This window comes from Cibotium barometz, chromosome 22 (assembly GCF_041138505.1).
Source record: "Cibotium barometz isolate CiBa-2024 chromosome 22, ASM4113850v1, whole genome shotgun sequence".
Classification (NCBI taxonomy): Eukaryota; Viridiplantae; Streptophyta; class Polypodiopsida; order Cyatheales; family Cibotiaceae; genus Cibotium; species Cibotium barometz.
In genome coordinates, this window is record NC_141067.1 from 12,076,114 (window position 1) to 12,100,022 (window position 23,909).

Below are 23,909 nucleotides of genomic sequence, written 5' to 3' on the forward strand. Positions count from 1 at the left end.
GCCCCAATGCATCTGGTGTGAGAAATGTGGGGAAAGGAAACCCCAAACATTTGTCTTCTCTTTTCCTTTCTCCTTTTCAAAAATTCTCCCTCTCCTTTCTCCACGTGAAGAGGTAGGCGGCTAAATACAGAATATATATTGAGTATGCATGTTCGACGGGTGTGTGTGTGTTTTGTTTGTTTTGTGAAGGCTTCTCTTGGAAAGAGAAAATAATGTATGGCCCTTTGGTTTCTTGCCCGACCTTCTTGGCCATGATGCTCTTTGAAGCTTTCAAAATTGCGCACTGCAGGGAAGACAAAGAACGTGGCAATGTTGCAGAGGATCAAGGAATAGTAGTGCTTCTGGATTGTCAACAATGGAGCTTCTAGACACATGACTGGTATTCTTTCCTTAAGCTGTCTACAGTGTCAATAAGGCACAAGTATGTGTACTTTTATTTGATTGAAGAGTTGTCATTTTTGTGAACGTTTTCCAAACACACACACACACACACACACACACACACACACACACCCCACTCCCCCTCTCTAAAACCTATAATAAATCCTCCTATTAGCAAAAAGGGTGTGCAATTGGATGATAGCAGATTACAGAGGAAAGATGCAAGGAGAGAGGAGTGCTCCTTTCATGGCTGGCAACCCTAGGAGGGAGACTACATCGTGCCAGGAGGGGTCTAGGTGAGACAGGGAATGGCCTTGGGTAGAACATTCCCGTCCAGAAACCCTTGTGAGCGAGCAAATTTCTGTGCGAATGGCCAACCCAAGGCCATTCCCTCTCATCAAGGTTGGGGGGAGCACGAGGTAGGTGACAGTTGTTGACAGGACATGCAATAACTGCAGCTCACAATGGTGGCATAGGTTATTATCATCTGACACCCGAAATTCTGTGTGGAAAGGGCGTAGTTGATGGTGATTGGAGAAGTGCAGAGGCTCTGACAGCTCAGATTCCGATGAGAAAGGGATCTTGGGACTCGGACTTGGTGTCGGAAGACCCCTGGTTTTGTGTCTTATTACTCCCACTAGGAATGGACTTGGTCACGGGCCCTTGAGTGGTCTTGGTGTCACTTTCTTCCCGCAACATCACTTGTGGAGGCAATCGCTTGGGTGACAGAGTCAAGTCCCGCCCTCCACTACGAGGAGACAGCTGATGGTCAGGCCCTCAGGCTCACCCATTGCAGGATAGAGTCTACCCGCACCGCCGACCATTCAGGAGAGGTCTGGTCCCCTAGCACTTGTCAAAGGTGGGAGATCATCAGCAGCATAGCGGCACATTTGGCAGGCACGATGCAGTGCGACCATTGAGGGCACCCTCAAACCCCCCCATTCCCCAGAGCGTCTATCCATGCCATATGGAGTGACATCATTCATACCCTCCGTGGCCACTAGGGGAAGCTACAAGGATATTCGGACCGCATGCGGAGACATCGAGAGGGCCACTTCCTCTCGGGCAGTGCCAGTGCCGGTGACCTCACTTGGCACTACAAGCCACCGGGTTGGCTTCCTCCCCCCACCTCCTCCCCTCTTGTATGAGGTAGTTCCCTCCGAGAGTGGCCAGCCATGGAGGGGACTACCCTCACTAGTGTTTTTCCCCTTTTGAGGCTCTGAGCATGTACTTCAGCCTATTGGCTGGTTTTTCATATAACTAATAGAAGGATCTATTTCCGGGAAAAAGAAACGTGAAAACCATAATTCCTTGGGAGAGTGTGCATGTGACATCCCCTCGTGCTTAACTTGGAGCACGGGTGCACATGATGCACCTTTGCTCCACACTGTCGATCTGATTGTGGGCTCCACTGCTGACATGTTACAACCGCCACTATCTCCTCGGGAACTGAAACTGGACCTTTTGCCTCTAGATGTTGGGCTCGCACGCCCTTGCCACTAAATAACACAAGATCATTAAAGACCCCCTTGATAAGGGATCAATGATCACAAATGACCCTGCTGCCCGCCGCTGTTTTTTTACGCCGTCGGATATAAAACTAAACTAGGGAGTAAACTGTTAAAATATGTGCATCTTAGGTAGTGTGGGAATAGGTTTTTGCATAAGGGGTGTGGGTATTTTATTTATCATTTGCTTCATGATGCTGGTCGGCCAGCATGCTTATCTCCTATATAATCATCCCTCTGCCCTCACTTGTAATCATCCATCATCGCACTTGTAATCATCCATCATCGCACCCTGGCTGGTACCAAGCCGTTGTACCTCTTGGCTACGCTAATACATTGTTGACATTGTTCCCTCGTGTGTGTGTGTGTGTGTGTGTGTGTGTCTCTCTCTCTCTCTCTCTCTCTCTCTCAAGTGTACTTCTGCACGTAACTTCGGAGCAAACAGGGCTTTTCTGCCGGGCTCTACACAACACAGCTTCATCCTCCTCACCTGACATTCAGCACATCAGCGTTTCTGGTCTGGCCACACATCGGGACAGCAGCCCACCCTCTGCTACAGGCCACACCGTGGGGGACAGCAGCCCTCTCTGCTACATCCTTTACATCAGCATACATCAGTGTTTTACTTCAGCATTCTTCAGTGTTTTACATCAGCACTGACATCAGCGTTTATCATCTGCGTTTACATCAGGCTTACATCAGCGTTTACATCAGCACACCATCAGTGCTTACATCAGCATATCAGCGTTTTCTCCACAGCTCATGGGACAGCAGCCCCCTCTGCTATACATAGAGCACTTCAGCATTTTTGCCTCAGCTCTCACAATCGGGACAGCAGCCCACTCTCTGCTACATCATGCCATAGGGACGGCAGCCCACTCTCTGCTCATGTTCACTATCGACATCTCATTCAGGTACGCAGCACCCGTGTCACCAGAGCTTGCACCACCTGGGACGGCAGCCCTCTCTGCTCCTCTCCACCCCCTCAGGTACGCAGCACCCTTGTCACCATAGCTTGCACCCCTCGGTACGCAGCACCCTTGTCATGAGAGCTTGTACCCTCTAGGTCTTGTAGAACCCTTGTGATCAGAGCTTGGACCACCACCACAACTCGGGACGGCAGCCTTCTCTGCTCTTCATCTACCACCTCAGGTATAGCAGTACTGTTACAGGACTGAGTATTTTACCTCTTTTCTTAAGCACTGTGATTATGTTTTAAGCATGTTTAAGCATGTTTAACATTCACTGATCATGTTTAACTCTGTATGTGCATGTGTAAGTTTGTACACATGTATGTGAGTGCAGATACATGCTTGGTGTGTGTGTGTACATGTGTGTGCATGCTCATATGTATGTACATGTGCATGTATGTGTGTATGTGTTTTTGGTATGTTTCTCTTATTGTGTTGCAGGTGCAGCTGAGACCATCTCTCTCTTGTTGGGCAGTCAAGGGCAGCCCAAGGGGCTACCCTAGGGCCACCCAAAAGGCAGCCCAAGGGTAACCCAAAGGACTGCATAAGGAGCAGTTAAGGGGCAACCTGGCGGGACAGCATTGGGATGGCCAAGGGCAGCGACTAGAGAGCAGTATGATAACGCAACAGCAAGGGCAGCCATGCAGCGCAGCCCAACAGGCCAGGCAGCCCGTCCAGATGACGTGGCATTGCCACATGGCAGGGGTGTCGGCTCCCATCTACCCAAACTTTCAGCCATACCTTGATTCTTAATCTTTTCCCCACTTACCTATGGAAACCCTGATAATACTTCTCATCCTGGTTACTTTGGCGGAGGCTCTGTCTTTCATTCCATGATGGGTGTGCCCAACATGGGCATGATTGGGAGCTATGGTATGCAGCCAGGTATGTATGGAACTTATGGTGGTGGTGGTGGAAGTGCTTTTGGTATGCCTGGTATGATGGGCATGGGGTCTAATGTTGTAGGCAATTCTTTTCTCAAACCACATCCCTATGATAATCTTGTTTCAGAGGCGAGAAGCCAAAAGATTATACAGAGGGTGGTGTTGCAGTGAAGTTTGATACTTTTAGTGGTGCAAAGGATCGTTTGAAGGCTCTCACCTTCATTCAACAGTTTGATGCGGCATTCTTCGGTGGTAACTTCACAGAGGCAGCTAAGGTACGGAATGCAGCTTCTTTCCTCAAGGGAAATGCTCTTCAATGGTGGTCGACTCTTCTTCATCAGGGCATAGCACCAAGCACTTGGGTGGAGTTCAAGCAAATCTTCTCTTCTTTATGGTTGACACCGACTTTTGAGGTGGATGTTATGACGACTTGGCATCGTCTAGATTCCAGAGACTGTAGCAATTTGGAAGAGTATAACAAGAAATTTTGGGATGCCTTGCTGCCAATCACATCCTTTAGGCCAATGTCACTGGTGAGCAGGTAGAGACTTATTGCTGTGGGTTACCCAAGGAGGTTCGTGACTATTGCATTAAAACAAAGGTCACTAATATGACTCAGATGATAGAAAATGCTCAGATTGGATATGCCATGCTTACTGGTCAGATGTCAGGGTTCAAGGATCAACGTCTCTTCTCAAAGAAAGCATCTAAAGAGACAAAGGAGTCAAAGGAGACCAAGGACACTGAACCACGAGAGAAGGGGCAATCCAAGAAGAGGAAATTTCAGCCCTTACCCTAAAGAACAAATGAAGAAAAGAAAGAACTTATAGCTGCGAACAAATGTTTCTTTTGTGGAGGGACATCGTACACGAAGAGAGAGGATGATTTCTACATTATGTCTTTGGAGGGTTGTGATGTTTTGTTGGGTATGCCTTGGTGCCATAAAGTTAAAGTGGTAGTAGGTACTTTCAATAGGAAAATTACTCAGGAACACACTGTGCGTGATCTATTGGACAAAGGGTTGATTCAGTCGAGCTCTTCGCCCTATTGTTCACTAGTGCTTTTGGTACAAAAAAGAAAGATGGTTCTTGGCGGATGTGCATTGATTACAGGGCACTGAATAAGATTACCATCAAGAACAGATTCCCTATACCACGAATCGATGATATCTTGGACCGGTTACAGGGAGCAGCTTACTTCAGTCGCATTGATTTGAAGAGTGGATACCATCAAATTCGCATCAGACCAAAAGATGTGCACAAGACAACCTTCAGGACAACTTTTGGACTTTACGAGTTTTTGGTCATGCCTTTTGGTCTTACAAATGCTTGAGTGACTTTTAACAGGATGATGAATCGGATTTTCTGACCTCATCATGCTTTTGTGGGCACCTTCTTTGATGATATGATTGTGTTTTCTCATTCAGAGAAGGAGCATCTGGAGCATTTGACCAAAGTGTTTGAGGAACTCAGAAAGCATAGGTTGGTTGTGAATGGAAAGAACAATGAATTTTTCATGCAGGAGATTCACTTTCTTGGGCACATAGTGTCTAAGGATGGCGTTAGGATGGATCCAGCGAAAATTGAAGCAATAAAGAATTGGTTGGATTTGCAGTTTGTACATGATGTGAGAAGTTTCTTGGGAATTTGTTCATATTACAGGAGGTTTATCCAATTCTTTGCAGAGATTGCTTCACCTTTACATCACTCGACCAAAAAGGATGTAAAGTTTCGATGGGCAGAGAAGGAAGTGGAAGCTTTCAACAAGCTTAAGAAAAAGCTTACCATTGGTCCAGTTTTGGTTCTTTCTTCAGATCTTCATAAGCCTTTTGTGGTACAGTGTGATGCATGTGGGAATAGCATTTGAGCTGTTCTTATGCAGGATGGACATGTTATTGCTTATGAGAGTAGAACTTTGTCATTAGCAGAAAGGAATCTACTAGTATATGAGAAGGAGCTTCTTGTGGTTATTCATGCTCTTTCTACTTGGAAGCATTACCTTCTTGGAGCTGATTTCATTGTTCAAAGTGATCATCAGACTTTACGATACTTCCTGTCACGACGCTGTGTTTTTCTCTTGACAGTATGCAGGTGTGCACGGGGACATGGTGGATAGTGTGAATGGCATCAGTTTGGAGTTAAAAAGGAAACCCATGTGTGGACGACCCCATGTGGGGGGAGGGGACAAAAGATTTTAAAAGCCTTTAAAAACTTGATAATACCCTTTATGAAAGTAAACGTGGCCCATATGCTATTACTGGGGCCACGTGTGTGCTTTTTCTAAAAAGGGACTGGCGGGCTGCTATAGGGGCTTTTTTTATGGGTGTAAAAGCACATGGTTGCAAGTGCCTCTTTTATGGGTGAAAAAGCACATGGCTGCACGCACCTCTTTTAGGGTGAAAAAGCAGAGCGCCTCTTTATGGCTGAACTGCACTTATAGCGCTGGACAGCACTTATAGGGGGGCAGCGCTAATCTTGGGCCTGGAAAAACAGCTACAGGGAGTTTGCGCTGTTGGTCATATCATGCTTTTTGGAAGGACTGCAGGCGGGCTATGCTACAAAAGCTATAGGCGCAGCTGAATAGCTCCTTAGGCATGCTTTTTGGAGATTAAAGGGCCGGCTGCTGTGCTGTGCTACAGAACAGAGAGACACAGGTCTCCTTTCTCTCTCTCTTTAGCACTTGGAGGACAAGTTGGCTGCTATGTGGCTGAATATTCAGGCACCTACAGGATCTTCTTCTTCTCTCTCCTTTGCTTTTGGCAAGAAGCTGATTGTCAACTGAACTGTTGTTCATACAAACGATGCTGGAGATAGAAGCGTGGTCTGTAGGAGGAAGTACAAGGCTGGGCAGCAAATTCTGCTATGTGCTTGGGTTTCCGGCTGCAAATACAAGTCAATTGAATGTGTTCCTTGGCATGGGAGTGATGCAAGCTCGCATGGCTGCATGCTTAGGCAGCATATTGTTTTCTTCTTTTTGGAAAGGAACAGAGGGATCTACAGTTATGGGCATCTCTATGTTTCTAGATGTTTTATGAGGGAACAAGTAACTAGATCTATGCCGTTGTTGGCATTGTTGTTGAATGGTGCTGTGAATGGTTATGTATGGAAATAGGACAAAGGTTTCAAAGGGAAATAGGCATAAGGGTTTCACGGGAAACAGGTCGTAGGTTTCTCGAGGAAACATGTTTATGGTTCTCCAAGAGATAGGTCACATGCAGGCAGAAGGTACAGGAATGGACACATGTTTGGTACAACCTTGCTACTGATTGGGCAGGGGACAGGGAATCCATGACAGAGATGGATAGTACCCTTGGAAGGTAGAGAGGGTTGGTACAGGTGTGTCGACTGTATGGTATGCTGTGCTGTGGTGCGAGTTCTCTTTTGAGAGATAGTTTGGGAGTTTGTGATGTGATGCAAAAGCATTGGATGTGTCAGGGTGTGATGCTGTTCATAGGGTGAGAGGCTATGCCTGATCATGGGAGAAAGCTTCTGTATGCAGGACTCAATGTGTGAGAGTCTTTTGATGTGAACAATGGTTGGACTTGTTTGTGGATGCCGAGTGGATATGAAGCCATGATGCAGGGTCTTTGCAGGCTTCAGGAGTTCTACTGTGACGGTTGAGTTTCCAGCCTTATTGTAATCAAAGCTCTTATAATTAATTAAAGAAATACCGAAAGGGGCGCCACTGCGTTTTGGGACCAATCGGTGTCCGTGTAGTGTTTGTAGGAGCACTGTAGCTCCCCCTGTTTGTTTTCCTTTTCTGGGTCCTCAAAGGTGTTGAAGTGTTTTGTGTGCAAGTTTGTTTTTGCACCGCCCTTTGGTTTCGTCTGAAGGTTGGAGGCCGGTTTACACTTCCTTACTTAAACGAAGCTCTCAAAGAAGCATATGAGATGGGCTAATTTTCTGTCCATGTTTCACTTTTAGATTGTACATGTGTATGGCAAAAAGAATGTGGTTGCGGATGCCTTGTCCAGGAAACCACATGTGGCCGCCGTCTCTATTATCTTTCATCATGAACTTGATGATATGTAAGAACAATATGCTCATGAGGTAGATTTTGAGCCGATTTTTGATCGTTTGACTGAAGGAGAGAGAGTTGATCACTATTCTCTCAAAGAAGGATTTTTGATGATGCATGACAAATTGTGTCACATCTCAGTTGAGGCAGAAGGTTATGACAGAGTGCCATGCTTCGCCTTATGCAGGCCATCGTGGTATTGAGGCTATAGTGAAGGCTTTGGAGGCATTCTTTTATTGGCCTAGTATGTGCAGGGATGCTGATGCTTTTGTTCGTGATTGCATCATTTGTCAGAAGGTGAAGTATGACTGTCAAAAGACACCTGGGTTACTTCATCCTTTGCCTATTCCAGATAGACCGTGGGAGAGTATTGCTATGGATTTTATCTTTGATCTTCCTAGGACAAAGAGTGGGAATGATGGCATCTGGACTATCGTGGATTGTTTCAGCAAGCAGGTCCATTTCATTCTAGTCAAGAAGAAGATTAATGCATAGCGAATGGTGAGGATATTTTTGACAAATATCTTCAAGTACCATGGGATGCCCACATCTATTGTTAGTGACTGAGATCCTCGAATGACGAGTTTATTTTGGAGAGCATTGTTCGAAAACATGAAAACTTCGTTGAAGTTCTCATCATCTTTTCATCCACAAACAGATGGGCAATCAGAAATTGCCAACTTAGTTGTATTGGATCTTCTAAAGTGTTATGTTTCGGATCATAAGGAACAGTGGGAAAAGTATATTCCTTTGGTGGAGTTTGCTTACAACAACACCATTCACACTTCGACAGGTAAGGCACCTTTCGAGATTGTGGAAGGCGGGAAGAAAGTACCACCAATTTTGCATACAAAGGATAAGATCTTTGAGGTAGACCGTTTTGTGGAGAATATGGATGAGGCTTACAAGAAGGTCAAGTTGGCTCTTGAAAGGACTCAAGAGAAACAGAGGAAGGGGACAAACCTTCACCGTCGACATTATTTTTTGATTTGGGTGATTGGTTGCTTTTGAGATTTGAGAAGGCTAGACTCAGGAAAATGAAGGGTAAACAATGCTTATATCCTAAATTGAGTATGCGATATTATGGGCCTTTTCAGGTGATTGAAAAGATGAGTGATGTTTCTTATTGTCTTCGGTTACCGGATCATTGGAGGATTCATAATGCATTCCATGTGAGTCTTCTTAAACCTTTCAGAGGTGAGGTGCCCACAGATCAAGTTGATGAGCCACAACCAGAGGTAGAAGAACTAGATGAGATTCTTCAACCGGAATAGATTTTGGCACATAAGGAAAGAAAAGTCAGAGGGAAAGTTTCACGTCGATATTTGGTGAAGTTTGTGAACTATTCACGTATGGATTCGAAGTGGATGGAGGAGGGTGACTTGCCAGATTCACCGAGGATACTAAAACTTTACCTCGAGGCTTTTGGTTTGGAGCCTACCTTAGAAAGTGCTTCAACAGGTTCAGCTGTGGATTCTGGAGTACTACCGGTTACTTAAGAGGGGGGGTAACTCCGCTCCCTTGTCACAGAATTCACTTGGATGAGATCTAGAAGTTGCTTGGTGTTCTTATTAGCACACCCGAGATACTGAGCTGACAATATATCTACCTATGGGACTTTTATGATATATGTGTACTAGTCACATGGTTTGATTCATGGATATATGGATTTTTTGAGAGAATGGGGACGTCTATTCTAGACTTTCGTTTGATATGCATGTATATAGATACTTTTGAGATGTTATATGTTATGGGATCCAAGGTTAAAAACATATGAGAACACCTCAAGAAGTATTTATGGGTATGCATTTATGCTTGTTTTGATGCATTAGTGTTTACTCATGTTCATGATGTACTGATGATCGTGGGTCTTGTGGGATGGCCATGAGCGGAGGAGGTAAAGCATCGAGGGGGACATGACTATTCACGAAGTGGATGCCGATTTTGTGAATGACTCTTGATTTATGTTATTCTGGATGTTCTATTTAAGTTGGCAGGACATAGCTTTCTCATTGCTCTCTTAGGTTTTGTTTCAGTTTGACAGATCCTTTGATTGAGCAATCGAGGATGATTGCTTTGTTTTAAGAGGCGGGTATGTTACAAGACTGAGTATTTTACCTCTTTTCTTAAGCACTGTGATTATGCTTTAAGCATGTTTAACATTCACTCATCATGTTTAACTCTGTATGTGCATGTGTAAGTTTGTACACATGTATGTGAGTGCATATACATGCTTGGTGTGTGTGTGTGTACATGTGTGTGCATGCTCATATGTATGTACATGTGCATGTATGTGTGTGTGTTTTTGGTATGTTTCTCTTACTGTGTTGCAGGTGCAGCTGAGACCATCTCTCTCTTGTTGGGCAGTCAAGGGCAGCCCAAGGGGCTACCCTAGGGCCACCCAAAAGGCAGCCCAAGGGTAATCCAAAGGATTGCACAAGGAGTGGTTAAGGGGCAGCCTGACGGGACAGCATTGGGGTGGCCAAGGGCAACGACTAGAGAGCAGTATGATAACGCAACAGCAAGGGCAGCCATGCAGCGCAGCCCAACAGGCCAGGCAGCCCGTTCAGATGATGTGGCACTGCAGCCGTCCTGATGATGTGGCACTGCCATGTGGCAGGGGCACCAGGCTGCAGTAGAACAGGAGAGAGAGAGAGCAGCGCTGAAACCTAAATGTAGAGAGAGAGAGAAGCGCTGAAACCAAAACGCAGAAAGAAAAGAGAGAAGCAACGTAAAAAAAAAAAATCTCCCATGTGCGAGTTTTTTTTTATAGAACAAAAGTGCTCGATGAGATTTCATAATAAAAGAAAAAGCTGGGCTTTTTAGCCAAGATTTGTATAAAAAGGGGGCCAAGGCCCATTGTAACCCACAAAAGAAATTGGGTGAAAGCTTCGAAGAGACTCCCTTTAAGTGAAACAAGGAGTTCTCTTCCCGGAAGTTGTACAAAGGTACGCTGACTTCAAGAGATAAATAAATACCTACGGGGGTGCCACGCTTTGGGGCCTATTGGACTCTTGTGCAGGAGCGCTTTAGCTCCATCTCTTTTTCTTTAAGTTGTGCTCACCGCCTGTCAAGTTTGTGAAGGCCGGTTTCAAGCACCCTTGTCATTAGAGCCTGCATTACCTCATCTTCTGTTGCCACTACCACCTCGGAGTTCCTCTGCTTCCACCAACGCAAGCCTTCGACACCAACTACCTCTCGGAGTGCTTTGCCTCACATCGACGCGAGCCTTCGTCACCGACCATGCTTCAGCTCCGACATCATCTTTGCTTTTGCAGTGGTCTTTCTTCTCAGATTCACCTCACATCAGAGGGCTCTTGTTTATGTTCATTCACCATTATATATAGACTCACTCACATATTTCATGTTGTGTTGTTTTGCTCTGATCTCTCGTACATTTGGTCCTTTCGTCCTTTTGCCCTCACATGGTATCAGAGCTATCGTGAGCAAAGGGATTGAAGACCTCGAGAGCACACAACATGGATCGTCTACCTGCACTCCCGGAGGACCAATTCTTCTCACCCAAAGTTGATTCTCCAAACTTTGATCTGGACCACACATGGAATGGACTTCTTACTCAGTGGAGAGCCCCATTCGAGATCTTGCTTTGGGAGACGAGATGATCAACCCATGTACATCCGCTCATCTTCACCACGTTTGCCATCATGATCGCCATCTCTGACTTTATCAGATTTTGTTTCCAGAGGGGGATACATTCCTTCTGCCAGTGTGTCACTGTGGGACCCTGGCATCCATCATCTTCTCTCATCTTCTCTCATGGTCCCCTTTTTGGATTGAGAGGGGGTGTGTGAAAACAGTATTTTTCCCAGCCCTAAAAAGGGGATTTTTTAGTCTTATTTGGGGATTTTTGTCTTGGCTGCTGGCCTACAGCCTTTAGGCTGACGTACCAACACTCCCCCTTGGTATATATAACCTTGCCTCATCACTTCACCAAGTGTACCACTTCATTGCACATATCCGGTACCATATGTTGCTGTTGCTGCTGCTTCTGCCGAGCTCTACACAACACAGCTTCATCCTCCTCGCCTGACATTCAGCACATCAGTGTTTCTGGTCTGGCCACACATCGGGACAGCAGCCCACCCTTTGCTACAAGCCACACCGTGGGACAGCAGCCCTCTCTGCTACATAGCATACATCAGTGTTTTACTTCAGCATTCTTCAGCGTTTTACATCAGCGCTTACATCAACTCTTATATCAGGCTTACATCAGCACTGACATCAGCGTTTGCATTAGGCTTACATCAGGCTTACATCAGCACTGACATCAGCGTTTACATCAGCCTTACATCAAGCTTACATCAGTGTTTACATCAGCAGATCATCAGTGCTTACATCAGCACATCAGCGTTTTCTCCACAGCTCATGGGACAGCAGCCCCCTCTGCTATACATAGAGCACTTCAGCATTTTTGCTTCAGCTCTCACCATCGGGACAGCAGCCCACTCTCTGCTACATCATACCATCGGGACGGCAGCCCACTCTCTGCTCATGTTCACCATCAACATCAAAATTCAGGTACGCAGCACTCGTGTCACCAGAGCTTGCACCACTCAGGACGGTAGCCCTCTTTGCTCCTTACCACTTCAGGTACACAGCACCTGTGTCACCAGAGCTTGCACCACTCAGGACGGCAGCCCTCTCTCCTCCTCTCCACTCCTCAGGTATGCAGCACCCTTGTCACCAGAGCTTGCACCCCTCAGGTACGCAGCACCATTGTCATCAGAGCCTGCACCCTTACAAGTCTTGCAGCACCCTTGTCATCAAAGCTTGCACCACCACCACCACTCGGGACGGCAGCCCTCTCTGCTCTTCATCTACTACCACCTCAGGTACAGCAGCACCCTTGTCACCAGAGCCTGCATTACCTCATCTTCCGGTGCCACTACCACCTCAGAGTGCCTTTGCTTCCACCACTGACGCGAGCCTTCGACACCAACTACCTCTCAGAGTGCTTTGCCTCACATTGGCGCGAGCGAGCCTTTGTCATCGACCGTGCTTTAGCTCCGACATCATCTTTGCTTCTGCATTGGTCTTTCTTCTCAGAGTCACCTCACATCAGAGGGCTCTTGTACATATGTTCATTCACCATTATATATAGATTCACTCACATATTTCATGCTGTGTTATTTTGCTTTAATCTCTCGTACATTTGGTCCTTTCGTGGAATGAAGGGATGTAATGCATGAAAAATATGAGTAATCACCATGTAAACATGATGCCTAAGTGTGTTTAGTCTCTCACCAAGAGAATGGAAATAGCCTTCCACAAGCCAAGAGAGAAGCCATGAGCTCCAAGAAACATAAGTTTCCATTTCTAAAAATGATCATCAAAAGTTACAACCATGGTCCAAGTCTCCTCTTTTATACATGGACTTGTCCCATTATTAACCCTATTGAATAAAGTTCCTACTTTATTACAAACCATCCCTTCCCATTGATTTTGTCCTCAAAATCAATAACATGTACAATCTCAAAGTATGAGACTCTAATGTAATCAATGGGAAGTGGTTAAGAGTTCTCAAGTACATCCAAAGCACATATACAATGAAAATTTGGATGTGTACAAGTCCACAAAGCTTCAAGCCCAAAGTGTATGAGTGGGACTGTTATGACAGCCCTTCTAGTCGATGAAGACCCTTGAAAATCCTTCATTTAGACTCCATATATTGGGCTGAAAATGATATGTACACTCAGCCATATGTAGCCCACATCATAATCTTTCATTAGGATACGCCATGAAGCTTGTTGGAGTAGAAAAATAGGCCCAATAGTAGACCTTCCCAAAGCTGTCCAGAAATTACAGCATGTATACTTCTTAAGAAGAGTTGCCATTTCCTCATCTATGTGCTGTCCACTGCCTTCCATCTCCTCTTGGGTAACATGTAACACATAGATAGTGCCAAAAGCCTTAATCTCTTTCTTGAGTCGCCTTGGAGTGACCAAAGAGAGCTTCTTAGGTGCATTTGCAGCAAGTACCACTTGTTGCCCATGATGTAGAAAGCTCATGAAACCTTGTTGAAGGTTCATGTGAATGTCACCAAGTGAAGCCAACCAATCACACCCCATGATAATGTCGATGGGACCCATATCCAAAACCACCAAATCACCTTCCCAAGTGTATGAAGAGGATAAAACCACTTTTGTAGAAGGGCAAACCAAACTAGTCTTCTCACTTTCCCCATTTGCCACTTGCACTTGGAACGTTGTAGGTGTCTTCTTTGTGTTGAGTTTGAGAGAGTTGATGGATTTAGAGTTGATGAAGCTATGAGTGCTCCCGGAATCCACAAGAATATGTGCAACCCTCCCATTGATGGTCCCCACCAACCTTAGTGTGCTTGGGTTCTTGCAACCCGCCAACAACTCTTGTGAGATAGAGCATATGCAAGCTGAAATTTCTGCATTGGTAGGCATGTCTCCATCCACAAGGCTTTCCTTAACTCCACCTCCCGGATCAAACGGAAACTCACCATCCTCCATGATGAAAGAATGGTCTTCAAGTGACTCCTCATGTGCTTCTTCATTGCAATCCTCCCATTCTTCAATGTCATGAGAGTCATCCTTGTTCTCTTCCTCATCCATGAGGATCATAGTGGCCACAATCTTCTTTGATTTGCACACATGCCCGGGTGACCACCTCTCTTTGCACTTGAAACATAGCCCTTTGCTTCTCAACTCCTCAATCTTTGGATCATCCATTCTTTGAGTCTTCTTGAAGGGTTGAAAGGGCTTCTTCTTCATGAAGTCACTACTCTTTTTGGCATCAAATTGATGTATCCCATTCTTTGGCTGTCCACCCCCAAATGATGTAGGAGTTCTTGGATTAGAGGATGGTAATGTAGAGGTAGGACCTTTCCCAAAATTGTAAGAAGTAGTGGTTGGTTTGAGTGTGTCGTTGGTGAAGGTCATGGGCTGAGACCTCTTGTACTTTGGCTCATAGAGTTCGGCTAACCTCATAGCTTCTTTGAGAGAGCTAGGCCTTTGAGCCGACACATCCGCCTTGATGAAGTGTTCAAGCCCATGCACAAACTTTTTCATCTTCATGTCTTCACTCAAGCCTTCCACGTACATTGAAAGCTTCAAAAATCTCTTGATGTAACCTCTCACCATCATCTCCTTTTGAGAAAGCTCATACCATTCTTCATGGTATCGGTCAAGCATTAAGGGTGAAATGAAGGCCAAGTTCATCTCCCGCTTCAATCCTTCCCAAGTTGATGGCGTGTTCCCTTGTTTGACCAAGTGCCTCCACCATTGATGAGCATAATCTTCAAGATGTAAGGAGGAAAATTGTACCATATCACGCTCACTTTTTGGGTAAAGTTGGAAATAGGTGTCAAGCTTGGTAGCCCACTCCTCCAACTCTTGCGGAGATGACCCGTCACCTTTGAACTTTGATAGTGAGATTTTGTCTTTGACATCCTTGGAAGATATGTGGGATGGGTTATCATGTTGGGTAGAGGGCTTGAATCTTTGCATCTTCGAGTATGACTCCATAAATTGTGCAAAGTCTTTGTAATCCCTCTTGATGATATTCGACAATTCCATCCACTTCTCGTGAGCATCCCTTTGTCTTTGGGCAAAGGACATTTGATTCCAATCGAGTGCAATCTCCTCCTCATTCACAAACACCTCATCCTCTTCCCTTGAATGCATTGCCCTAGAAAAGGTAGGACCCTTTGATGCATTGAGGTGAGACAAACCCGAATGAAGAGAAGGAGGAAACATGTCCTTGACAAGAGGTCTCCGTGCATCCGCCATGAATCCCCGAGTGGATGCTCCCAATGGATCCTCTTGTACGGCCTTCATGGAATCCTCATTCAAGATGCCCTTGCCTTTTCTTTGCTCATAGTCACCATAATTCCCATGCTTTTCTTGTGCTTGAGACTTCCCAAACTTGTCCTCCATCACACCAATCCGTGAGGATAATGTTTCAAAATGAGAATCAAGCTTGGAGTCTAAGGTCTCCAACCGTTGTACAAGCATTTGCATGAGGGTGTCATGGTTAACCGCCGCTTGTGTCCCTTGAGAAATTTGATTATGTACATTGCCCCCATTGTCTTCATTGATGAATGCATCCCTTGCATCCATATTACCTTCCATGTCCTCATCACCAATGATCATTTCTTGCACAACATCCCCACCCTTGCGTGGTCTTCCCTTCGGCATAGTGAAGAAATGCAAGATGTTGGTAGAATGCCCAAATGATGTCGGAATTGGACAAAAGAAGGTTCTATGGGTAGGTAATGGTGTCTACTATCCTCCCAAATGAACACAGTAAGAATTAGGTGTGGGCAAGTACTCTCTGTTTTAGGGTTTGTGCGGGACAGCTGAAAGTAGTAATTTGGCTCTAAAACGCAAAATATATGTCGGAATTAGGATTTTGACGGCTCTATAGAAAGCTAACGGAAGATAGAACCTACCCCTAAAAGCATTTTGATTCAGTCAAAGTGGAAGTATATTCTGTTTGACTTTGACCAGAAAGTCAACATGACTACTTTGATCGAGATTGTGATATCCGATTAAGGGGTTCTATGGCTCATTTGAAAACTCTCAAGGAGTAGAATAGAGTCGTGTAATCACTCGGACCTAATCCCAAAAACCCTAGGACTGAATTAGGGTTTTGTAAAATCCCAGAAATTTTCAAAATTCGGTCCCAAAGCTCAATCTGGCTACAAATGATTGGTGTTTCTCCCCTTGGTAGTTGTGAATAACTCTTCAAGTGTATCCATGGGGTAAATCTCCAATCAATAAGCTTGTTTGGCTCCCTTGTTGGAAAAATTCCGCCAGAGTCTCCTTTGTAATTGGAACCAAATCTCAAATGAAAATGCAACTTCTCAAATCACAATGCAATACTCTTTGTATCCCACAATGTCATGAAAGATCATGTGCACTCTTTGTCCATCAAAGCATTTGCAATATCCACACAATATGACGGAAAAGGGGCCCCATTGCCCAAATGCATCCACAAAGTCGATGGTGAGGATTGTTGAGGACGCGCGTTGAAGCTTGCTGATCTCCCGGCCAAGCTCTTCTCACCCCTTCACCGAGTTTTCCTCCAAGGTGAAGGTTGAGGCCATTTCTTCACACCGGTGTACCTAATCCCCCTTTGTACCGCTTTACCATGGCAATCACGGCACAAAGAGTTCAAGCCATTCTCCCCTTGGCCTCTCCAACCAATGCCAAGGTACCCTCACACATTGCTAGATTCTATAGAAACTTGAAGTGGTAGCAATGGTGAGTGTAGGTACAAAATGATGTGGATAATATCAAATGATAGAACAAGTTTGTTGGCTTATAAGTATTGAGCATGACTCATGCCCTTTTACAATTTAGAACTCATCAATAAAGCATGGACTCATGCCTCAATCCATCATCCAAAAGCTCCAACACAAACTAACAATTCACAATGCCCTCACCATGGCATTTGCATAAGCATTTGTTAACCACAATCAAGGCATTTGCAATTGCATTCCAACAATCCCTTTCACATCATATTGACAAATGCATGCTTCCAAAACTTATGCTCTCTTATGCCCATGTGTAAAACATAGCATTGGCATGGCTATGTATAGCATCCATAGTGTCCATATGGCATCAAGATGAGCATGAGGGACTCCAAAAACATTGCATAAGCTTGCTATTCCATCAATGGCATGCCAAATGAGACATAATGAAGAAAATCCCCCAAAATGTGATCTATGAATTGGCCAAGCTCATGTGGAATCAATTCCTTTCACCATTGCCATCAATAATGCATGGAGAAGCAATATTGGCATGTGAATGGTCAAGCTTTAATGGCTAATTTCTGGAAATTAGGGGAGTTTGAATGTATCCAACCCTAATCCATTCCCAAGCTCCACCAAATGCTTCAAACTTACAAGAAATTGATCAAACCACTCACCAATGTCATCCGGAAAGCTTCAATGGTAGAGAATGTTGAAGAAGCCTCTTGTTGAAGAAAAACGTAGCCTCTTTTGCTCTGAAATTTGCAGCCAAATAACACCTCCCATGTGCTTGAATAAGGCTTGAAAATATGCTCCAAACAAGGGCTAAGAACCCTATTGCATAGCTTCCATCTCTTGAGGTAGTAGAACTAGGTAACCTAGCTTCCTCTCACCCACGAAATTCGCGCATAGGCGGCAGCCTGCAGCAGCCCGTCGCCCTCCTCTTTGCCTCCTTCATGAGATGAGAATGCTCACAAAGATGCCTATGAAGTGTAAGAGCTTAGCAATGCAAGATGTGGTCAATGTAGCAAGGTATACTAGGGTTTCTCACAGCCATGGAAGAATGAACAAAAGCTCTCCAATCTTGAGAAAAAAATTTGCAAGAAGAGGCTCAAATGAAAGATCTCAGTGAGCTCTACAAAAACCCTAAGGTTTGGCATCAAAACGGGTAAAGGAAGAGCATCCCATGGCTATGGAAAGCTTGAGAAAGAAGAAGATGATTACTAAACGTGATTAGCAGAAAAGTTAATTGCGATTAGTCACTTGCCCTAAGTTTTGGCCCGACTGTCCCAAATTTTTGGTCCAGAGGCCCAAAATTTGGTCCAAAAATGATAAAATTGGCCAAAATCCCTCAAAATTCAAGCAATTTCCATGAAATGCTCACCATCTCCATGAGATTAAGCAAGATTAGAGAAGATTTGTCAAGAATCACTCAAGGATTACAAGAAAATGAAAAAAAATTAAAAGAAACTCAAATTTTCAAGCAAATTTTCCCAACAACCCATGCATGCCCATGATCAAAATCAAGAGCTCTGATACCAATTGGAATGAAGGGATGTAATGCATGAAAAATATGAGTAATCACCATGTAAACATGATGCCTAAGTGTGTTTAGTCTCTCACCAAGAGAATGGAAATAGCCTTCCACAAGCCAAGAGAGAAGCCATGAGCCCCAAGAAACATAAGTTTCCATTTCTAAAAATGATCATCAAAAGTTACAACCATGGTCCAAGTCCCCTCTTTTATACATGGACTTGTCCCATTATTAACCCTATTGAATAAAGTTCCTACTTTATTACATTTCGTCCTTTTGCCCTCACAGGGAGGTGTCTGCATTTCTATAACAATAAGATTATACTCCCCCCATGTGCTTTCAGCTAGAGAGGCATGTGAGAGGTAGAGGGGGGCTGTCAGAAGCTCCTATTTGTTGCATGGTGACCCATGAGTTGGAGTTGCAGAGCACACATCTGGTTAGAACAGTTAACTTTGTGTAGTAGCTATAGACTTTAAGAGTTCTAAAGCATAGTCACAGGAAACGACTGTTTCAGACCCTAGAAACATGTGTCTCCGTTTCAAGACCCCATCAGTTTCCATGGCTGTTTCTCGTTTTCCAAGTGATATTGTCATAGGAAACGGGCGTTTCCACCCCTAAAAATGTGTTTCCCCGTTTCCATTCCTCAAACGTTTCCGTTTTTGTTCCCGTTTCTCGTTTTTGGGGATAATTTTTTTGAGCGTTACCCAATCCCTAGTTTACTCCCTAGTTTTATAACACACCTAAGAGTATGCAAGCACAATCAAACATCACTCAATCCCTAGTTTATTACCTAGTTTTGTGACACACCTACGAGTATGTAGGTGTAAACCGGCTGTCATGGCCCTGTGAAAATGGAACAGCACAAGTGTGGGCATGGTGATTGCTGAGTCAAAATATTGAATGATTCACATGGGGGGTGCCCGGACAGAGTTAAAGATGTGTGGACATCCCTAGGTGTGAAGGGGGGAACTAGAACATTAAACTTTTAATGTTTATTAAAGTTGCCCCTAGGCCTTAGTGGCCCCTAGGGACTTTTAAAGTTTGGGGCCCTAGGATTATTATGGGGAGGAGGCCACTCCACTTTTGGAGTGTGTGCTTCTCTCTCCTCCCCCTCTCTCTAGCTTTTGGGAAAAAGAGTCATGGAGCAAACTTGCATGTTCTCAAGCGTGGAAAAGCTGAGGAGAAAGAGTCGACTGTTGATTAGGGTTGTTGCTGCTGATTTCTGTGTGCTGGAGCAGGCCGTACAGCTCTGTACGACAGCAGGTACTGCTGAGGACAGAGGCGGCGTGGAGCTGTGGAACAGAGGCGGCTGTAGCAGGCGACCATCATCAGGTGGTTGCTGGTCTTGGTACAGGCCGTACAGCACTGTACGACTGCCGTACAGTGTAAGGACAGGACAGAACAGGCTACGCTGGACAGAACTGTTGCTGGCGTCCTGGACAGGATCTGGACAGGCTGACTACGCTGGTACAGTCGTGTACAGGTGCTGGCTGTAGGTGGCGTATACAAGGACAGCCCTTGGTACGAATCCCGAGGTAGTACAGACGGGTATGGGGCTGTTTTTCAGGACTGTACAATCAAAGACAGCATAGAAGTGAACACAAGGAGGAGGGTACAGACAAGTACGTGCATGTGTGTGAAGCAGGGTTGTGGAAACAAGTGCCTGCAAGTACAGATTGGTACCGTTGCTTCCTCCAGTGCTGATTCACGAGCTGATTTTGGTAAGCTCCTCATCTGTTCATCTATCTCTCTTTCTACTGCTTGATGTCTGTTGCAGATATGAGCTATCTGGCCCCTTGTGAGAGGAGAGGTATGGCAGATTGACAAGGGTTGAGACAGAGTTTGTACAGTACATGTATGTATGAGCTGAGATGTTGAATCATGTACTTGAGTTATGCCAGATGTATGCTCATGGCTGCCCTGCTTAGTGGTCTTGGCTGATCAGAGGGAGGCACAGTGTGTTATTTTGAGACACAGATCTGTGTGCATAGATCCTCTGTGCTAAGAGGTATTGTGGGCCGTCAGGTTGGACATACAGGTGTAATCTCTTGGCTGATTTTTTTGTTGTACTCAGCCATTCATATTTTTGGAATTGAATAAAGAAATACCGCAAGGGGTGCCAAGCTTTGGGGCCAACAGGTGTCGCTTTGTTTTCAGGTTTGGGCACTCTAGCTCCAATCTGTTTTGTTTTCACATCTAGACTACAAGTGGACGGGTGACTGCTAGTCTACCGCACTTTGGTTTCTATCAGAGGCCGGTTTCAAGGTTCTGTTGCCGGTACCAATCATCAACTTTCTGAAGGGGGTGCTTTGAAGAAAGCCATCGCTGAAAATTCAGCAAACATGTCTGATACAGAGGATGAGTACTTCTATCATGAAGAAGAAGAGCAAGAGACTTCTCCTGAGAGAGATGTATCTGAGGATATTTTTGCAGGAGAACAGGCTGCAGATGTTGAGCCTTATGAGGATGTAACACAGCCAGAGGATGTACATGGTAAAGAGGATGATGATGCTCGGTTCAAAGATCGTTTAGCTAGTGTTATGGATGTATTTATGCAGCTCACATAGAGTGAGAGATTTGCTGAATTTATGAGATCCCGCACAGAGCCCGAGAAAAAGAAGAAGAAGGTTCGATCTAAGAATCTTCCACAGGGTCATAGTGGAGCCATCCCACAGGAACCATCTTTTGGCCAGTTTTCGAACATGCAGCATGCTTATGGTGCATGAATGGGAGAAGAGAATTAGGGTTAGAGATTCATGTGGGAGACATACACAGAGAAGCAAGGGAGAGAGAGAGAGAGAGTTGTGGGGATAAGTCAACTCATGATATATAAGTGTGTGACTCCCCTATCACACATGTATATTGCACTAGTACACATAGTGCACTTAGTACATTAAAAGTACTAAGTGTACTATGTACTATAACTTATGGGCTTGTACACACTATAAGGGTGGGCATTATGCCTTTACCCCAACAACCTTCCACTTAAAGGCAAAGTGCCCTTAAGTAAAGAAAAAAAATCAGCATGTACATGATAATATACAAGGCCATATCAAGGCTGAAACTGGCCTCATCCAATGCCCATCAAGTGTCTGCAATGAGCAAACTGCTCTGGAGGCAAACTCTTTGTCAACAGATCAGCCGGGTTGTCATCCGTATGAATCTTAACAAGCTGAATTTGCTTGTTCTCTATCACCTCTCTGATGAAGTGATACTTCACATCCACATGCGACAGGGTTCTTTGCCAACTGGATGGCACTCTAACTGTCACAATGCAACAATGGAATATCCCCTGTATAGCCCAAATCAACCACTAACCGAGATAGCCATAATGCCTCCTTGCAAGCCTCTGTGGGGCTGCAATATACTCGGCCTCTGTAGTAGATAAGGCAGTGCACTTCTGCATCCTGGATATCCATGACACAGCACCTCCTGTGAATGTAAATACATAACCGGTAGTAGACTTCCGGTTATCTGGATGACCGGCATAATCCGAATCCGTGTAACCATGCACTAATGCATCCTGTTTGCCAAAACATATGCACATATCCTGTGTGCCCTTCAGGTATCTCATGACACCTTTCACTGCTTCCCAATGCTTCTTGCCAGGGTTGGCCATGTATCTAGAAACCACTCCCACTGCAAATGCAATGTCTGGCCTAGTAGCAACCATGGCATACATGAGACTGCCACAAGCTGAAGCATATGGAATCTTGGCCATATCAGCCCTGTCTCTATCCGACTGTGGGCTGTCCATAGCACTGAGTTTCACATATGGAGGCAAAGGAGTACTAGTCTTCTTCCCCCCGTCCATATTGAACCTCTGCAAGACTTTGCCAATGTATTCCTTCTGAGACAAATACAACACATGCTGATTTCTGTCCCGAAGTATCCGCATACCCAAAATGTGATTTGCATCACCCAAATCCTTCATATCAAAGGTCTCATGCAGCCTCTTCTTCAAGGCATCCATCTCTTTACGAGATTTCCCGGCAATCAACATATCATCAACATACAAGATGAGGATCAATAGACTGCCATCCAAAGCTTTCTTGGTGTACAAGCAGTGATCTATGTCACTTCTCCTGAATTTCTGAGATTTCATGAATGTATCAAATTTATGATACCATTCCCTTGGTGCCTGTTTGAGCCCATAAAGACTCTTTTTCAGCTTGCATACAAGCTTCTCCTTTCCACTCACTGCATAACCCTCTGGCTGCTGCATATATATCTCCTCATGGAGATCACCGTGAAGAAAAGCAGTCTTCACATCCATCTGAATCAAGTCCAGATCATCGTGCGCAACCAAAGCTAACACAGCTCTAAGTGTGGTCATTTTGACCACTGGAGAGAAGATCTCATCAAAGTCCACACCATATTCCTGCTTGAGCCCTTAGCCACTAACCTGGCTTTGTACCTTGGCTTTGCATCAGGTGCAACTTTGAGCCTGTATACCCACTTGCATGGCAAAACCTTCTTGCCTGCAGGCAAATGCACCAACTTCCATGTTCCATTTTTGTGCAGAGAATCCATCTCTGACTTCATGGCACGCTCCCAAAGAGTCTTGTCTGCCCTCTGTAAAGCCTCCTTATAACATGAGGGCTCCCCACAGTCAGTGAGCATCAAGTAGTCAACCCCTGGAACAAACCTGTCAGGGGCTCTGGAGGGTCTAGTGGACCTCCGTACCCAATGACCATCATTTGCAGGTTGCTGTCCAGCCTGCATATCACCCATTGGTGGCTCCTGTTCCATGCCATAAGGCTGAAAAATCATGCCCGCTATCTCCTCTAACTGTGGTATATCCATAGGGATATCTTCTGCCATCTGTGGCTGTCCATTTGGACCATTTTCAGCACCATTTAAGGGCTGGTTTTCCTACTGTAATGGCTGATTTACAGCCCTTGGTTGTTGTCCATGATGTCCATCATCATCAAAGATGACTCTGCTAGGCTCCTGTTGCCTTGCAGGCTCCTTATACATGCATGTTTCATAAAAAATGACATCATTGCTGCGTATAATCTTTCTATTCACGGGATCCCAAAGTCTATATCCCATTTCACCTCTGTCACCATATCCTAGGAATATGCATTTGTGAGACTTAGGATCAAGTTTGGTGCGCATTTCCCTGCGTATGTGCACGTACGCAACGCAACCAAACACTCTCAAGTGCTTGTATGACGGAGGCTTCCCTGTCCATACTTCTTCTGGCACTTTTCCACCAAGCCTCGTGTTAGGTGACCTGTTTATAAGGTGAACGGTTGTCATAACAACTTCAGCCCAAAAACCATGAGGTAATGCAGCATGTGACAACATAGAACGGACCTTCTCCTGAATGGTCCTGTTCATCCTCTCTGCTGTCCCGTTTTGTGG

General features: G+C 45.0%; 1 protein-coding gene across 3 annotated transcripts in view; it reads left to right on the forward strand.

Annotated features, from left to right (window-relative positions):
- The window catches only part of UCP3 (Mitochondrial substrate carrier family protein), an 83,445-nt gene that overhangs the window by 11 nt on the left and 59,525 nt on the right, over positions 1 to 23,909 (forward strand). The window contains exons 1-2 of one of the 3 annotated variants that reach the window (XM_086816432.1): positions 1 to 112; positions 290 to 379. The exon at positions 1 to 112 is cut by the window's left edge and continues 11 nt beyond it. The gene's annotated coding sequence lies outside the window, so the exon portion shown is untranslated. Of the gene's footprint in view, positions 143 to 181; positions 380 to 23,909 lie in introns of those variants that run through there. The other 2 variants (XM_086816431.1, XM_086816433.1) reach the window with 2 other exon arrangements.